Source organism: Tachypleus tridentatus, chromosome 6 (assembly GCF_004210375.1).
Source record: "Tachypleus tridentatus isolate NWPU-2018 chromosome 6, ASM421037v1, whole genome shotgun sequence".
In the NCBI taxonomy this organism is placed as follows: domain Eukaryota; kingdom Metazoa; phylum Arthropoda; class Merostomata; order Xiphosura; family Limulidae; genus Tachypleus; species Tachypleus tridentatus.
This window is the reverse complement of record NC_134830.1, coordinates 131,738,317-131,751,810: the sequence shown is the minus strand read 5'-3', so window position 1 is coordinate 131,751,810 and position 13,494 is coordinate 131,738,317. Positions and strand designations below refer to the sequence as shown.

The 13,494-nt window shown below is 37.5% G+C and overlaps 1 protein-coding gene across 19 annotated transcripts in view; it reads right to left on the bottom strand.

Annotated features, from left to right (window-relative positions):
- LOC143253676 (protein hu-li tai shao-like) overlaps positions 1 to 13,494 on the bottom strand; it is a 114,278-nt gene that overhangs the window by 73,842 nt on the left and 26,942 nt on the right. For 2 of the 19 annotated variants that reach the window (XM_076507901.1, XM_076507914.1), the window contains exon 1: positions 11,605 to 11,826. The exons of the other annotated variants lie outside the window; for them this stretch is intronic. The gene's annotated coding sequence lies outside the window, so the exon portion shown is untranslated. Of the gene's footprint in view, positions 1 to 11,604; positions 11,827 to 13,494 lie in introns of those variants that run through there. 19 annotated transcript variants of the gene reach the window in all.

Genomic DNA, 13,494 nt, shown 5'->3' with positions numbered 1-13,494 from the left:
TATGGGTATTCTCTAGCCTCTACATAAATACGCCACTGCTCGCTGTTTTTTTTTGTTTTCTGCAAACATTGACTATCAAAGCTCATACTACACAACCTCAGAAACCTTAGTAAGACCCGCAAAAACTATTGCACACCAATGTATGTGTCTACACAAAATACGAAAATACTGTTGTACCCAAGAAAAAGAGTGTGAAATTTCATCAGTCGCTTTTAATATTCAAGCTCGAACTTTAAATGTTTTGGAGAGTTAGACACCTAGTGACAATAAACAGCAGGATTATACTGGGCTCTTTTTAAACGTAATGTACACCTCCAGGAAGCTCTTCTCCTAATAACATTGCCGCTTTCTTCCGAATGTTAACTGCAGTATTTGAACATTGAAATAGGGCATTCAGTACTAAAACAGAATAGTGACAAATATTTTCAAAAGTGTTTTCATTTTTTTTAGGATAACTACTCAAAACTTTATGAACATTTGAAAACTTGATTGATTGATTGATTTAGTGTTTTATGGCACAAAGCAGCGAGGCTATCTGCGCCAAACATCCGGTAAAAATGTAAAAATAAAGTAAAATAGTAAAAGACATAAAAGGAATTGAAGGTAAAACGAAAAAGTATAAAACCAATGTTGACACCTAGTCTACAACGTTAAGAGAGAAAGCAGAGTATAAGAAGTTGTAAGGTATTTACTCTAGCAAAAAGGTAATGATCATAACCCGCCAGGAAGACTAACAGGTAAGTTCAAGAACCACTGTCAGTCACCTGAAGTTGGTCTTTCCAGTCCTGGTTCTGGGTTATGTGTCATAGCAGCTATTATCAAAATGTAAAAGAATAAAAGTTTTAAAAGACACTCCGCAAAATCGTAATAATGAGTAGCCAAATGTCCAGTAAAAAGATAAAGTCAAGTAAATGGAGTAAAATTTGTAAAAGTAAATGAAGGTAAAAACAAAACAGCAATTAAAACAGAAAATGGTGTAAAAACCAATGGTGACATCCAGTCAACAAAGTTGTAAAGGACTACCTGTAGCAGAATGGTAATGATTATAACCCGCCAGGAAGACTAACAGGTAAGTATAAAAACCACCGTCAGTCACCTGAAGTTGATCTTTCCAGTCCTGGTTCCGGGTTATGAGTCAATATGGCCAGTACTAAAAGGTAAAGTAGTAAAAGTGTGAAATGATATGCAGCAAAAGTATAATAACAACTCGCCAAGACGACTAACGAGTAGTTCAAACGGATAGTTCAAACAGTAGCGTTAGTCACCTGAAGTTGGCCTTTCCAGTCCTGGTGTTGATTTATTTAATGTTCTGGCCATTGTCCAATGTCAAATTGAATGAGAGAAATTAAAACTGTAAAAAAGGAACCACAATTAAAAAGGTGTAATGAATAAATATGCAACATTTAAATGAGATTAAAAAGATTAATGGCCATTAAAAAATTAAAAACGTTATCAAGGTGGACAGAGTCACCATCACCAATAACACTGTCCAATGTTACAGATTGACCCTGGGAAAAAATATGTTTAAAATATTGCCGTCGTTGAGAATTGTAACGATGGCAAGAAAGTAAAACGTGGCTGATCGTGATTTGAGTGTTACACAAACTACACATTGGTGCATCAGTTCCAGATAAAAGAAAACGATGAGTTAAAAAACTGTGACCAATGCGTAGCCTAGTGAGAACAACTTCCTCCTTCCGAACTTTATGGAAGCTAGATGGCCAAAGTCCAATATAGGGTTTGATTTGAAAAAGTTTGTTGTCGCGTTGCTCACTCCAAGTGGACTGCCAGCTGGCACGGAGCCGAGCCTTGAAGACAAGACCATAGTCCATGTACGGAATAGGCACAGGGGTGCTGGAGCAGACAGATTTAGCTGCCATGTCTGCAAGCTCGTTCCCGCGAATACCAACATGGCCTGGTATCCAGAAAAACTGGATTGAAGTAGCTATCAATGAGAAATGGGCCAGTCGGTTTTGAATATCAGCGAGAATAGGATGTGAGCCAACGTGTAGCGATTCCAAGGCAAGTATAGAACTAAGCGAATCAGTATAAATAGTGCAGTTGGAGTACTGCTCAGCTGCAATATGATCCAGGGCAAGAGATATGACATACAGTTCAGCAGTGAACACAGAAGCTGTAGAGGTGATTCTGCGCGCAACTACTGAACCACAGCAAACCATAGAAGAGCCCACTGAATTACCTGATTTGGAACCATCTGTATAAATGGGAACTGAATGAGTGTTTGAAAGATATTCATTGAATAAAAGACGGTACTTCCAATCTGGAGTATCTGCCTTTTTTAGGTGACTGAAAGAAAATTCACATTTGGGGGCTGTAATAAGCCATGGTGGGATGGTCCAACCTCTGGAATCTGCAATGTTATCCAAGGACAGACCCAATTCATCCAATTGCGCCCGGATGCGAAGGCCAAACGGAGCAATGACAGATCGTCTGTTCTGAAAAAGTACTGCCCACCGAGGAAGGAAAACACATTCCCAGGTGGGATGTTTTGGTAAGGAACGAAGTTTCGAAGTATATTGTAAAGATAGTTGCAAACGGCGAAGGTGTAGAGAAGGTTCATGAGATTCAATGTATATACTTTGAACTGGAGAGGTACGGAAAGCCCCAGTACAGAGTCGAAGTCCTTGGTGATGAATGGGGTCCAGCATCTTTAGGGCCGAGGGTCTGGCAGAGCCATAGACCATTAATCCATAATCGAGTTTCGATCAAATAAGAGCACGATATACCTTTAACACTGAACAGCGATCTGCCCCCCAACTGGTAGAAGAGAGGACACAGAGGATGTTCAGTGCTCTTGTGCATTTGACCCGAAGCAGCTTTAAGTGTGGTATAAAGGTCAGTTTACGATCAAAGATAAGCCCCAAGAACTTGGTCTCCAGGACCACTGGCAGCAAAACTTCACCGATATGAAGTTCAGGATCAGGGTGAATACCCCGTCGACGGCAAAAGTGCATGCATACGGTTTTAGAGAGAGAGAAATTAAAGCCGTTTGCCAGAGTCCACTTCCGTACACGATTGAGGGCAGTTTGTAGTTGCCACTCAATATATCTCATGTTCGACGACTGACATGAGATGTGAAAGTCGTCGACATACAGCCCATTCGCAACAGTGAGAGGGAGTTGTTCAGTGATGGCATTTATCTTTATAATGAAAAGTGTGACACTCAATACACAGCCTTGAGCAACTCCAAGTTCCTGTACAAAAGAACGGGAAAGTGTCGAACCCACACGAACTTGAAATCTCCTGTCCATTAAAATTTTTTTAATAAACATGGATAGATGGCCAAGTAACCCATATGTATGGAGGTCTCGCAAAACGCCATACCTCCATGTTGTGTCATAAGCCTTCTCTATGTCAAAGAATATTGATACAAGATGTTGGCGGTTGAGAAAGGCTTCTCTGATAGATGTTTCAAGACGAATTAGGTGGTCTGTGGTGGAGTGCTGTCGACGGAACCCAAACTGGGTGGGCAAGAGGAGGTTGTTTGATTCAAGAAACCAAGCAAGACGACCATTAACCATCCTTTCCAAGGTCTTACAGAGACAGCTCGTCAAAGCAATTGGACGGTAGTTTGAAGGAATCTTGGGATCTTTCCCTGGCTTAGAGAAAGGTAAAATAATAGCCTGGTGCCAGGCATCAGGAAAAACATTCTCCTGCCAGATCCGGTTGAAGACAATCAGAAGGACATCAAAAGAAGCAGGAGATAGATGGTGCAGCATGTCATAATGAATATCATCAGGTCCAAAAGATGTACTGGCAGACTGATGAAGGGCCATTTTCAGTTCCACCAGGGTAAAGGGACAATTATAGTCAAAGAAACAGTCAGTTCGAAAGGAAAGAGGTGATTGCTCTGCCCGAGTCTTGATGGCCAGGAAGGTGGAGGAACAAGCAGAAGTGCTAGATACCCAGCTAAAGCTTTCACGTAGAGTGTCAGCGATGCTCAGAACATCAGTCACCTCCTGACCATCAGAGAGTAAGATCGAGAGGGGACAGAATTGTAATGCCCATTAACCTTTCGAATCCTGTCCCATATGATCTTGAAACTGGTGGTAGAAGATATGCTAGTTGTGAACTTAATCCAAGATTCCTTTTGGCTTTAACGTCATACCCACCTAGCATGTGCACGGGCCCATTGGAAAGCAACACGGTTTGAAAGTGTGGGATATCTATGAAAAGTATCCCAGGCCCATTTTTGAGCCTTCCGTGCTAAGTGGCAAGCAGGATTCCATCACGGACGAGGATATCGTGGAAAACGTGTCGAGGTTTTAGGAATACACTGAGCAGCTGCTTGTATAATACAGTCAGTTACCACTGCTACACAGTCGTCTATTGATGGCTGATTTACAATGGCAGGATCAAGTTCTGCGAGAGCAGTGAAAGTAGACCAGTCTGCCTGATTTAGCTTCCACTAGGGCACGCAGGTAGGGTGGCATCGACCACGGCCAGTATCTCTCAAAAGGATTGGAAAATGATCACTGCCTAGTGGATTACTGTCAACCCTTCATGAAAAATGGAAGAATAATGAAGGGGAGCAAACCGAGAGATCAATAGCGGTAAACGACTGACTAGGTGCATGAAAGTAAGTGGAAGAACCAGTATTGAAAAGAGAAAGATTGTGATCAGAGAGCATCCGCTCTACAGATCGACCCCTCCCATCAATAACAGCACTTCCCCAGAGGGGATGATGTCCATTAAAATCCCCCAGGATTAGAAATGGAGACAGCAACTGTTCAACGAGAGCATCAAGATCTGATTGATCATGTCTCTCCAGGGGACAGGTACAGAGAACAAACAGTGATGGTATGGCCCAAGGAAACATGGATGGCTACGGCCTCCAAGGGTGTGTTGAGTGACAAAGACAGGGTGGGCACATGCTGATCAACCAACAGTGCCACCCCTCCATGTACTCGACCATCACACAACCTGTCATTTCTGTACAGAGAAAACTGCCAAATGGAGACTGTATCAGCAGATTTGAGAAATGTTTCTTGTAAAGAAAGACAAACAGGATGGTAGGAAGCAATCAGCGTTTTTATATCATCCAGATTAGAACGTAAACCTCGACAGTTCCATTGTATCAAGGCGGCCATTTTTTAAGAACGGGTAGGTGAAGTGGCTGGAGAACCCTTCGGTTTACGACCGCGTCTTTTTTCTTTACTGTCTTTAGTCAGAGGAGGTCTATCAACCTCCATAGATCCTGTCCTGGGTCGAGTGGGCAGGTTTTTGTTATTGGAAGGGGAATCCAGTGACTGAGGATGCGAACGAATGATTGTTTTGTCTCTTGTGGTGGGAGAAAAAGATGTATCAGAAGAAATGCCTGTATTTGAAACTGAAGGGCGTAGATCTTGAGATTTGTTGGAAGGTATGGGAGGAACAGAGATGGGTGTGGAAGTCGATTCATCAACCTTTTTAACCATGAAGGTCAAAAAGCTTTTCATTTGTTTTGAAAACGATTCTCCTGGAGGCACAGAGAAATCTGTCTGCACTCCCACTGTAATTGTGGAATGAAGTGCAGCAGCATATGTCCGAGATGGAGTTGTGGACAGCAATTTCCGAGCCTCAGGATAACTAATGTTATGTGTTGTTTTCAAACGCTGCACCTCTTTTTCCTCCAACCATTTTGGGCAAGAATGAAAGTAAGAGAGGTGAGAACCATTGCAGTTTACGCAATGTGGGTTCATGTCACAGTCATAGGCATCGTGGTCCTTGCCTCCACAACGAGCACATGTTAGGGAACCACGACAAGATGTCTTTGAGTGGCCGAATCTCTGACATTGGAAACATCAAAGAGGGTTTGGTATGTATGGCCGAACCCTGCAAATGAGATAACCTGCCTTGATGGTGGCAGGTGCACGTGGTGAAGTAAATGTTAAAACGAGGGTATTTGTTGGTAGTGTAACGCCATCTTTGCGAGTGGATATGCGCCTCACTGCAGAAACTCCTTGAGTGGAGAGACCAGCGAGAATCTCTGACTCGGGAACGTTCTTCAAATCCCTTTCAACAATAACTCCTCGTGAAGAATTCAAAGTAGCATGAGGTGTAACCTCAATAGGTATATCCCCAATTGCCTTTGAATTCAAGAGGAATTCACTGTGTTGGGATGTGGATGTTTCAACCAATATGTCACCAGATCGAAGCTTCTTTGCTGACTTTGGAGAGCCAGCAAGTCCCTCTAGTCCCTTTTGAATAAAAAAAAGGAAACATTTGCCCTAAAGGTTTTTCCGAAAGAGAATGTAATATAAGAAAATGAGGTACGTGTGTTACTGATGTTGAAGATTGCTGTTCAGAGTCTTCAAGACGTGGTCGCTTACCCATTGACTGTTTTTTCACAATTTTATTTAAATTTTTTGAGGATCCATAGGAAAAAGGAAAAATTTCGGTACCCACTGACCCCACCCACCATGGAGCCCTACAAAGTCATGCAAGGACAATGCAGCAACGCCAGGGTTTCGTGAGCACTATACCCAAACACCAGCATCAGGCACAATGTCCACAACACCCGTTGAGAACTTCCAACACTGGTACTTGGTTGACTCTAGCCCAAGTGGACCAGCCGATTGACCCAAGGGGGGCCACCCAAAGGCCGCCCGTCTACAGGAATTCGAGGCCAAAGTGGTGTTAGGGTTGGACCCCTCAACCACTAGGATTCTCTCCTCCCCTTCACGGGTCGCCACGCACGGCAAACACGTGGGTGGATGTTTAGATCCTAGAGGAGGTAACCAGAAAGAACAGAACCTTCCCTGGGAGGTCTCCTCATCACGTACAGGAATCCACACCGAGGGGCATTTGAAAACTAATTTCGGTTACATTTTACCGAAATATTTTGTTGTTCTTTCAAATTTCCTTTCATGCAAATAAACCCAAGTAACTGACAATACATACAAAAAAGTTACACTTTTTTTTTTTTTTTTTACAATTTCGTTGTTTTGGGGATGGACACTTATGTGGACCTTCGAACAAGTACAGAATTCATAATGGAACACCTGCTTGGGCTCCCTTCAGTTGTTCTTGTTCCGTTTGACTTAGCTCAACTTGTTAATTATTTTCTTGTCACCAGGGGTGAAACTCTTCGATAAGGTTCGCCTCCTTTATGATCTCGTATATTTAATATGGAATATTATTAGAATATCAATAAATGTTTGAAGGCCCCAGATTTAACTCTTACGTTATGAGAAAATCAGTGTAAAAAAGCCTTTTTTTTTCGGCTTAAATAGCTCCGCGAGACCGAGAAATTTGTACCACGTGTCAATTACTAGTATTTTCTGGTTGGCGTCATACACCAGGGAATCGAGTAGTGTTTGCTAGTTTTGAATAATGTATTAATAGATCAATTCAATAAAATAATTCAGATTATATGCTATAAAAATAAAATATACAATGTTAAATAATCATTACTCTAATCCTTTTTGTTTATTTTTGCGCATAACTACTCCAGGGCTATCTGCATTAGTTGTTACTAATTTTCAAGTGAAGGTGGTTGGTTAGTCAACACTGTCAACAGTTACACTCTAGGATTACTCCTTACATATGAATAATTGGATTGATAATGTCCCCCCAACTGAATGGGTGAGCAAGTCTAGTGACATGCCTTGATGAAGAACTAACATAAAGAGCCAGTTACAATTAGTTTCAAGTTTATCAATATGTAATACAAACAACTTCAAACCGTCAAACGATTCATAGGAACAATGTTTTATATTAATCAAATGCACCTAAGCAAGCTTGTTTCATTTGCCCTACAGGTTGTATAATGATTGTTTCTGCATTGTAATTCTACCCTGATCTACATAACAGTAAGGGATTTCAACTTGACTTTAAAAATTTGTTACCTGACTGCGCACATACAGCTAAATTCATTTATGGCGTCAGCTAGTTCGAAGGCTGAAAAGAGGCGTTGAGGTTTTCAGTGCGCCTACACAAAATGATAAAAAGCCGTGTACAACTTTCATGGCGTTTCTTCTTTATTTTTTAACCTATGTCGTAAGACTACATTAAAGTTTGTATTTTTTAATTTCGCGCAAAGCTACACGAGGGCTATCTGCGCCCTATATCAAACAAAACCTTGTGGATTTATTTCTTTTCTACCTCGTACCACTGCAACGTATGTGAATGGCTACTCTAAGCAAGACGTGTCATTGCTCTATGATATACTTCCTTTTTTTGTAATTATAATGTAAATAATTAAAACAGCACTGGTTATAAAAGAGCGCCTCCAATATTTCAACAACCACATTTGTCAAATTTAGCCTAAACCGAAAGTTTAACCTCTTTCCTAAAAAGATAGTTCATTTTTGTCTTAAAAGCTTCTTTATCAAAACGCAGTTTCTACAGGGGTCACCAATTTATTAGCACAACTTCATCAGTGAAATTTAACACTTGTCGATATTACGTTCTTCCACTGCTCTTTTTTATTCAAAAATCTTTACCAACTGTTTTGTTATGAATCTAATGACTACTAACGATGTAATTAAGTAAAATTAATAGTCCATAACTTGTTAATGCTACAGAAAATTTGCAGTTTTTAATTCAAGCTATGAGAATGTTCATATTGAACGTGTATCAATTTTCACGTGTTTTTACAATTCCTAAGTAAACTTATGTTAAAACAGTCTATATTATGCATTTCTTTTACCCTGCCACATGACATATGAGTGTACTTTCAGATATTACAATATCATACTTTTGTTTTCATAACAATTGTTTCCTCAGCATGCAAGCTTGCCAGGTTTTAACAGTTTGTGTTACTTTAAAACTAGATGTACTTCAGAAAGGTCACCTTCTGTTTTATAAGTATATAAAACCAAACATTAAGAGTAACATTTTTTTCTTGGTTTCGAAGTTCATATGTATCATTTATCTCATGATTCATGGCATGAGCATATTTTACTGACATTTCGACAGTATAAATTGCAAGGTTAAGTGTCCCTTACGTGTTGTCATTTTTGTTTCTACTAACTGACTGACAGACAACACTAGTATATACAGGTGCGAGGGTTAAAAAACTGGTGAACCCTCCCAAAAGTGTTCGGTCCCCTTTCAGGGCAATAAAAGCGAATACCATAAGATAAGGAAAATTTTAAAGCTAATAATGAAATACTAGGTGTTATCAATCATTTTTATTAACACATCTCACACAACGAACTCTAACAATGTGTATAACAGATAATATACAAAGTATGTAATGTTATTAACGACACTGCATTAAGTCAAAGGACCTTGAATTATACACATTAGGGACTAAAATGTCATCCACACACTTTGCAACGTAAAGAAAAAAGTTGCTTTCTTTGAATAGCTCAACTCTTGGTGTTAAAATTACAACAGCAATTTGTTTAGTAAATAAAAAAAGTTTATACTAAATATTTCCCTTTAACGACAACAACCACTCTAAATTCTGTTCAGTCGCTTTTACACAGGCTGTTTTCCGCACCCTGCACGACCTCGCAGAACCTAACAAACTCTCTGGCCTGTTTTCTCTATTCTATATAAATAGCTCCTTCCTACCGTACCCCCTTTAAACATTTTTGGGTCACTCATGTTCAAACTCCATTACAAAAAATAAATAAAATAGAATGTCGTTATGTTTAAAACACTGAAATTAATGGGATTTTTTATTTAAGTAGAAATAGGGTAATTTTATCTAACAGTTTTGTCTTTTTTTTTTTTTTTTTGCGTTGAGTGCTGTAACAGAAAAAAAATTGAATCATATGTATATTGTGAACCGTGGCGTCTGGCTCCTGTTTGAAAAGCTGCGTACCCAGGCAATTCTCAGCATTCACTTTTGAAATGACGTCAGAACATTACTGAATAATGTTGATGCCAAATTTTATTCCACAATCAGGATATTCTACAGTAAGTTATTAGTAATTAACCATACTATCATTCATATTTCAAGATGTGAATAAAGTTAAATAACAAAAGTGTAAACTTAGCGTATATTAATGTTGAGCAGCTCTTAGTGTGACTGACATCTTCAATAGTTACTTTACACTGTGGGCGGTATAAGTAGTTCAAATCTTTGGTTACGAGTGAAACCAAGAATGAAACACAATTAACCACTTTGAAGTCCACAAAAAATTTAAATTGATAGATTAACTTAAAGTTTTCTCATCACTGGAGATGGGTACTTTTTTTTGTTACTCAATATAACACATGGACTCCACCAGTTGTGAAAAATATACAAACAAGTTGATAATTTTATGGTTACGAGTTTTCTCCACTAATCTTATTTTATCAACACAAAATTCTTTAATTCTTTACGTGTGTTTATATGACAAGAAGAATAAATAAATATAAAACAATTATAAAAAGGACAAACTCCAACTGCTTTTAAACCTTTGTTTTACTAAACTAAAAAAAACTAATAATTATTATGAACAGAGGACGAGTTCTGAAATAAATTAGTGATCATCCCAACAATGATAAAGAACATATGGTGAATAATATATTCTCAATATGGCTTGTATGGATGTTAAAACTTTAATTAAAATAAAGTACAGAACAATGTTTCGACCTTCTCAAGCCATCTTGTATTTTATTTTGATCAAAGTCTTAATATCAATACCAGCTATCTTGAGAATACATTTTTAACTTAAGTGGGTAATGTTTTCCCACAGTGACAATGTTTACTGGGTTAATATCAGTTTACGGGTAATGCAGAGTATTAGAGTCAAACAGATATTCACTATCACATATATTCCAACTTATTTAGGGATAAAAAAACAACTTAACATGAAACGTATCTTCAACCATTTATTATAAAGGAGAATTACAGCTGTTAAAATTCATTAAAAACTACCATTGGAATCTTAAGAGGAGTAATTTAATCACCTGTTGCCAATACTTCCTGCAGGTAACATTGTTTTGTATCCTAAGCTATACTAATTGATTTCATTTCATAAAGACTGCTAAAGGGCAGACCTAGATATAACTGAAGAAACTGACTCAATCTAAATATTAGTGAACCTTTTAAGTACTAGTTACAGAAGAATTGAACTTTGGTTCTTCACTGCATTGGTTACAACAACTGAAAATACAATAAAAGGGTAAACACAAAAAAGTAAGTACATTTAAAATAATGGATAATAAAACTACCATAAACAAAGATATAAAGTATTTACTTTGTAAAACCACCATAAACAAAGATATAAAGTATTTACTTTGTAAAACTACCATAAACAAAGATATAAAGTATTTACTTTGTAAAACTACCATAAACAAAGATATAAAGTATTTACTTTGTAAAACTACCATAAACAAAGATATAAAGTATTTATGATCACTCTTCTTCCATGAGTCACTTTTGTTTTAAAACAGATGCATCTTGTAAAACCAAACACTAATGTTTGTCAGGTTACACAGATGTGTGTGTAAAGAGAATATTAATACTAAGAGTTCAGTAAAACAAAATCAAAAGACTGCATGAAAAACACCAAATCCAAATCTCTTGACTACTGTTAGTTTGTTATAGCCAAAAACAAGATTGAAACAAATTAAAAATATATATACACATATTATATATGTATGGATGTAAGTAGGTAAAACAAAAATCAAATATAACTATAAATTACAGTACATACTTACACTTAGGACAAATGATTTATTTCTTCTGGTCTGAAGTTTCTTAAGCTTTTAGTAAAATATCAAAAGACAACACTTCTCTTATCATAAACAAAGCTTTCTTTTTATCACTGAACAATTAATTTTTGGAAAGGTTAGCAACAACTAGTCTCAGTAATCTTGTCAGATTCTCTGATAAACATATTTTAACAGTACTGTTGATTGCTCAGTTTCTTCTATACTACAACTTTCTAAAGACTGCAGACATCAAACACACCTGATACTCAAGATTAATACACCAACAGTTGTAGGAACTATTTTTTCAGGTTTGTAAACATTCATTTTCACTCATTACCTTAATTTTCATCTGCCGTTAGCATACAACGCAAAAATACAATATATAGTTTTTTGGTTTTTTTTAAATGGCTTGTTCAAATCAACCTTTCGTTAACACAAATGATGTAGTTTTGCGCTAGTGTTTTTCCTTACTTAACAGACATCTTAAGTAGCTAGTATGAAAGTGAAACGTTAAATTATTTAAACCGTTTTTATATAAAAATGCAAATATCACAATTTTGCTAAGTGATGATCATATAAACCATAATTTTTCAATAACTTTTAACAGTAAATAACTGTTTTGAATGAGGCAAAGCAATTATTTTTAAATAGCTCTTAGAGACAAATCCATATTTAGCTACTCAGTAGAAAACAATACGCACACCATAACTACGCCTAAAATCAACTATATATTTGCGATGTCCATTCATTTAGTTTTCCGCTTAAATGTCTCGAAGATATGAGACTATCTAAGATGCTAACTTGCCCCGGTTATTTTCATATACGGCCCATAAATATGTCCGTGTTACGTACGTCAAACGATATATACAATATTTACAAATTGCTGTTTCCGCCGTAATTTACCTAAATGCACACGGTTGAACATAAAATTGACGGGTTTCGACAATAAACATGTCACTCACTCTATATTGGCAAAATGCCATCTTTTTCTGTTAACAAACAACTATTAAAGAAATATTGTGCTACGGAATCACAAAGTATCTAAAATCCACTATATACAGTATACCTTCACCTATTCGCGGTTCCCCATTCGCGGCCCCGCATATTCGCGGGTTAGGCTCTTAACCCTATCGCATCGTATGCCGGTATACCAGGCTAGCGTCATAACGTCATAAAAACGAATGCTCGGTAAACCGGGTTTTTGTAGGTCATAGAGACTAAAAGCGCTTTTCGAGGGTATGTCTGTATTTACTCTCTCAAGCAGTTTTATCGATTGACGTCTTTATCGAACAATTATTACTGAATTGTACTGTACTGTATTATTATTACCTGAACTGTGCGTACTGTATCTGTCTAAGATTGCCTTTAAATTTGTTCCACTTTCTGTCAATTCTAATACGTGTTGTAGGCATAGAAAATGACTTTACGGTACAGTAATACAGTATGGGTAACTATACTCTGTACGTTTCTTTTTTGATTAAAATATTGTTGCAGTACAAAATTAAAATGTGTTTACATTATCATTACTACATTAGTGAAATACATGACTGCATGCAATATTACTACATTATTACTGTATGAATGAGTGAAAGTGTCTGGGAAGCATTTAGTACCGTATATAATCTCATACATAGAAGTTTTAAAACTGCATCCAATATTCGCGGTTTTTTGCTATTTGCGGGGGGTTAAGAAAGTAACCCCCGCGAATAGCGAGGGAATACTGTATTGTGCGTTCGATTTTTACAATCTTAAATATTTTTATTCTTCTTACAGTCCTATGTTCAAGAAGATAAAGTAATTTCTCGAATAACCGACCTGTATTTCGCGTATATAATATAAGGTTACTGCTGTTACAGAATCGAAGTCCAGACCTGAATGTTGCGTACATAATATAAC